Source organism: Aulonocara sp. 'chitande type north' Nkhata Bay, linkage group LG10 (assembly GCF_057382095.1).
Source record: "Aulonocara sp. 'chitande type north' Nkhata Bay isolate Kocher_YH1m ecotype deep benthic linkage group LG10, A_spYH_male_GT1.1, whole genome shotgun sequence".
In the NCBI taxonomy this organism is placed as follows: domain Eukaryota; kingdom Metazoa; phylum Chordata; class Actinopteri; order Cichliformes; family Cichlidae; genus Aulonocara; species Aulonocara sp. 'chitande type north' Nkhata Bay.
This window is the reverse complement of record NC_141353.1, coordinates 35,040,389-35,046,509: the sequence shown is the minus strand read 5'-3', so window position 1 is coordinate 35,046,509 and position 6,121 is coordinate 35,040,389.

The window sequence follows — 6,121 nt, the reverse complement described above, 5'->3', positions numbered from 1 at the left end:
ATTTTAAGCATTTCAAATAATTTCCCAGAAAATCATCATCGTTAATGGCAAAATTGCAGGCTGATATGCTACATCGTTCACAGACTTAACAAATAAAAAGGCTGCTTTTGAATTACTGTTTAATTCAACTGTTGTGGTTGTTTTACTAATGTAGTTTTGTAGAATTGGGTTACTATAGGATAAATAATGCATACGGTGCTGTGCAAAAGTCTTGAACCACCCCCCCATTTTTTTTTAAATATTTTGCTTCCAAGGAGTTAGGCTTTCTTGTAATTTTTAACTTGGTCTCGAGGCATAGTTCTCCAGGCTTTCTGATGGTCATTCAAAGCCTTTCTTTGGACATTGGCTCCATTTCCATTCATTTTCAGTGCAGTCCTTGTACCTGACCATTTTCAGAGGAATGATTTTTTATTGTCAAGGTACTTAACACCAATCTATAAATTGTTCAAACTCTGTGTTCTCTGGAATTTATCTAGCTCTGTCAGGGGATAAAACTGTAATACTTAATGACATACTTACAAGTGCAGCATGCAATATGATGAAATACAAACTCTAAGGCCTCCTCTTTCAGTATGCATCACATAAAGCGCCTAAATCATGAAACTGCACACTGTCTCAGTGCAGTAAACCAACATCGTGAACCTTAAAAGAGGTTTCTACACTGCTTTGTACATGCTCTGGATGAAAGTTCTCAGCCCAGATTGAAAATTTGTGGTCAACAACATCTAGAGGTGGTTGCAGGGTTGCAGGTTTTTTCTCATCCTTCGTCCCCCACCCTCGCCCCCCTCATCTTTGCAAGCCATTAAAGTACAGATTCCCGCTTCAAGATACCTCCTATTTGATTTAAGTCAAGATGTGCTTAACCGTTGTTTGGGCCTATGCTGTAAAAGTAAAAAGTTGCATATGCGTATGGTATGTAGCGATAACAGCATTCAAATTTTACACATGCCATAAAAGGAAAAAGGAAAATATAAATAACTAGACATAGGAATCTTTGAAAAAGGCTGGTGTTTGAATATTCTCAGTGAGAGCGCAGCATGGAGATGTCACTGAGTTTGTATGTTGACTCATCTCTGATGATGGTGGATGACCACCCACAGTCTCACTGAATGAGCTGCATGCTGCTTTCAAATCAGAGGCAAGACGGCTCCAAGACCACACGTGTACAGCTGTCACAATCTAGCAGATGAGAGCAGACTGTTTCTTGGACATGTCCACTCTTCTTGTTGAAAAGTGGTTTTTGAACATTAACATTGTGCAAGGAATGCTCTTTTTGTCATAAACGAACCCTATTGAGTTTCCAATGATCTAAAAGTAAAAAAACAGATTATCATATTCTTGGGCATAAAATACACCGTATTTGTTGCAGCATAGAAATGTTGTCAGAATGAATCCATAACTTTTGTCTGCAACTTGTAGTTTCTTTCATAGCTGATATTAATCCCAAGAAGTCTACCTAAATATCCATTTATCATTTCGTGTACACTCAGCACAGTATCCATCAGCAGACCTGACAGCAGTTGGAAAAGGTCTCACAGGAGCAGTGGAGTAAGTGCTTTATTAGAAGTTAGGAGCCAGAGACAGGAGTTCTCAGACAGACAGATTATAGTATTTGACAGTTTTAATTGAAGAGGCCTTTTAGGTTTCTATAATTGTTTCATATAAAATAATAAAAGTCTGCACTTGTGTCAGTGGCGCATGGCTCTAACTATTGCACCGCTCCACCAGCAGAGAGTGTGCATGTGCCATGTAACCTGTTGCACATGCACAGCTGCAGTATATAAGCAGAGTGGTTTATAGCATCAGCCTGTGGGATCATTTTACAGAAGTACAAATTGATTTTTTAAAAGATAATCTCAAAGTATATTTAGGCTATAATTACTTTAAAATAAATGGTAAAGGTGAAAAGTAATTTTGACAAATATCTTCCAGTGATGACGTAGGACGGTTTTGCTACTTTCAGAATACATTTTAAATCAACACGTGTTTGCCATAACACATTCAAAACAAATGATGTAACATTACATTCTTCGCCTCAGCTGATGGTTTTGCCTGATTCTAAGTCTATATTAAATGAAATATTATGTATTATAGGTTGCTGAGGAGGTACAGCAGCTCATCTACTAATCGGAGGTTGATGGTTTAATCCCTATCTAGGTACTGAACCTCAAGTTGCTCTCTGATGCATTCATCTATTTGTGAATGTTAGCTATAGAAAAAGCATTTGTGTGAAGCATGAGGCATGTTTTATGAAGCCCTTTTGCGTGCTCGAGTAGAAAAGGGCTATATAAGAACCTGTCCATTTATCATATATAAAGCAGTGTCTACAATCAATCCATCCACCTCTATCCAGTATCCCGTCCTTCTAGAGGGTGAGAATGGGTAATATGTCTGTCTCCACGTTGGTTGAGTGTGGAGTAAGTGCATATGAGAGCATGAGGGTGGGAATGGATGTTTGTATCTGTGTGTGCCTGTATGTCTGTGTCTATATGTCAGGTTGGGTATCAGACGCCACCTCTCTGGGGACATCTCAGGCCCTCCAAGGTTTGGAGGCCTATCTCCCCCCACCACCACTTCCCCTGCCGGTGGCGGACTCCCTCAGACATCGGTGCGTTGGTGGTTCTTTGTGTCTGGGGATGGGCGTCCAGGTACACACCGGCTCACTCCTTGGCGGCCGCTTATCGGGGCCTGGAGCCTGGGGCTCGCTCGGGCCACTTCGGAGGTGGGGTGCCCCCGGCCTCTCAGCCTGGGGCTTGGTCACTCAGTAGTATTTACTGTCATATTCCCATATATCATTGTGATGTTGTTTATTCTATTACTCTTGTTCTCTTCTGCTTGTTTTCTTTCTCAGCAGGTGATCCAGGTGATCGATATATGCATTTTCTTTTTTTCTGCCCATTCTGTTGGTTTTTGTTTTTTGCCCTTCTCCCCCGTCCCTCTTCTCAGCTGTTTCTCTTTCCCTCTTTCTTTCTCCCCTTCTTTCCCCCAGTCAAGTCTGTCCCATATTCAGCAAGTGAAAATAAAATAAACAATAAAAGGTGAATCAAATGGACCATTACGGCAAGGCTGGATGGTCAATTTGGTAAAGTAAATCCATTGGGCATCTTTCTTTGCCTTTAGACAATAATTCTGATGGCAAAAGAGCCAAACGGGACAGGAAATAAATAAATAACACGGTTGTTTCTATAATCAACCACCTCATTAAAAAGAGATAAAACACAGTTGGAACAGAATTCTGCTTTATTTATGGAGAGAAACACAGTTTGTCATTAAGACTTACATTTTGTTTGAGCCCACAGACCCAAAGAGTCTATTTTCGTATATATTAGTCTATAAAAGCAATGCTTTCTAATCAGTGTGAATTACAATACTGCAGATCATCACAACACAAAAAACTTGTTTTATATTTCCCTTTTTCACATGGCAGACACAACGGTCTATTCAAAGGTGAGACCTACACATACTTCAGAAAGGTGACCACTGCATTTCTCAGTATTAGAAAACAACCAAGTCTGCGATTTAAAATGTTTGTGTGTTTAACCTGAGTATTACACTGTATACTGTATATGTACAGTCCTGTTTATATGCGTGTACCTGTTGTCGTGACATTTCGTACGCCAGCATTCCATATGGTCGCACAAACTGCAAGACATCAAGGGCCGAAAACTATTTGAATCAATAATCATGACAGTTATGAGAAGTGTACACATCAAAAATCACTTTGGTCTTGATTTCAGCCAACAACAGATTCTGATATAATACTGACAATATCCGTGTTAACACATTGAAAACGGTGCTAATCAAATGCAAACTGGCCTCGGATAACAACATTAATAAATTACAATTGGTGAAGAATTCAGTACTGAAAGAATCCACTATTCAACACACCTCTGCTTTGTTAACATAGAGGGTTAGTCATTAAATCAACAGCCAAGCATTCTAAGAAAATTCCAGTTTCAAAAGCATCTTTCAAGACCGATAAAGATCAAACACAAATCAGAGCGAAAACTCGCACTTTATTACAGTCACTAATGATACTGCAGTCTCATTCTTGCCAATGGTGTGGATGGTATGTGGTGACATCAGTTGGCATCCAGACATCAGCCAATGATAGACTGCAGATTTTGTATCGTGCTTTTAACCATTTTTAAACTGCCAGGCTATGCACTGATTTGCGTTTGTTGTCTAGTTACCCTTTGCTTACAGTGTGTGAAAAAGAAAACCTTTGTCTTCGAAAATATAGAATACATTGCATGACAACCCGTGTGCTGAATCACAAGATTTTTTTTTTCTATTTGTTTTTTTTAAACAAAGCCACCCAAGAATAACTTTGGCATATTTTATTCAGCAAAATATATCCAAAAATATTTAAATTCCCATTTAAATAGCATAAAGACATATCAGATCAGATGAAATAGATGCACACGTTTACAACACAAAATTATTTTACTTAAAACAAGTTAAATACCTGTTACATTTACAGATTGCGCTGTAAAAGTGCTGTTAAAGTATTTGCCCCTTCTTGATTTTTTTTTATATTTGTCACAGGTACATGATCAAACTAGTTTTAATATTACACAAAGATAACCCAAGTAAATACAAAATGCAGTTTTTTAAATGACTATTTAATGTACTAAGCCAAAGGCAGGTTTGGCTAGCTTTTTAAATTGAATAAACAAAATCGTCATTTAAAAACTACATTAAATCACATTTGTTTGATCTGAAATGTTTAAATATGACAAATATCCAAAATCAAAAAAAGAATTAAGAAGAGGGCAAATACTTTTTCACAGCAGTGTACATTTAATGTAATTTTTTATTTATGTTTTTATATATGTATATATATATATATATATATATATATATATATATATATATATATATATATATATATATATATATATATATATATATATATATATATATATATATATATATATAAAACACTATGTACAGAGAGGACACGATGCTTACTGCTGTACACAGGGTATCTGTGCACGTTTATGTAGCACATAAATGTCCCTGTAATTTAACTACTGTACCCAGTATAAGAATAAGTACATACCAGTGGGCTACTCCCAGTGACACACAGTGTCACAAACATTATGGCATTGTTTTTTTTCCCCCTTTATTTAAACAAAACTATTTTCATATTATACATTTCATATTTTGTTACATTCAAGGTATAGATACAATTTGTATCAACAAGCAAAAGTCAATTCTAGACATTTGTAACTTAGCTGTTTGCGGCACTTAGAAAGGAAGGGAGAGGATTAAAAACCACCATTATGGTCTGTAACATTTATCCAAAGCAACAACAACAACAAAAAAGAAGAAAGATTGGTACATTGAAAGTATTTAGCAAAAATAATGAGGTTTTTATTTTTATCCTGGAAGTAGTCCATTGCCAAACAAGTTTCCAGATTTAACACAAAACATAACAACAAACCCAGACCATTTGCTTTTTGGTGGATTTATGCTGTGGCCTACATCCTACATTACAGTTACTGAGTACACGCACAATTTAGCTCATGGCCAATGGACTATTCCAGTGTTCATGTTGAATATGGACCTCAATAAGGTTAAATATTTCTAAGTGAAAAAGGCAAATGACTGATCTTAATTTGGTGCTACAATTAGCAATAAAGCCAATTTTTGTTGTTGTTGTTGTTTTATTTAGAGCAGTTTCTTGTAGCATACAGCGCTTCAGTGTTTTTGCAAAGTTTTCCAAAGTTTTTGGAGCATAGATCAATTCAATTATTTCAAAGGGAAAGGATGGCACGCAAACTTTTAGCCAAATGCCAGAAACAACCTTGACAGCAGCCTTGCAATCTGATTGTTTCACATGAAGAAACATTTAGGCAGTTTGTTTCACCTTCTCATGAACAGACAGCTGGCCTAACGTAGCCTCGTCTTTTTTCATGAAAAACAAAGTCAGCAAAGCCCAAAAATAATTTTGGGCAAAACACATTCAACAGTTTTTTTTTCTTTATGTCTACATATTACGGTTCTAGCTAAACATTACAAAGAAATATATATATATGCATCTTTAAAAGCACCACCAAGGAGACAAGGTCAGGCTCACATAATTAGCCTTGTTAAAGAGTAATACCACTCAGTT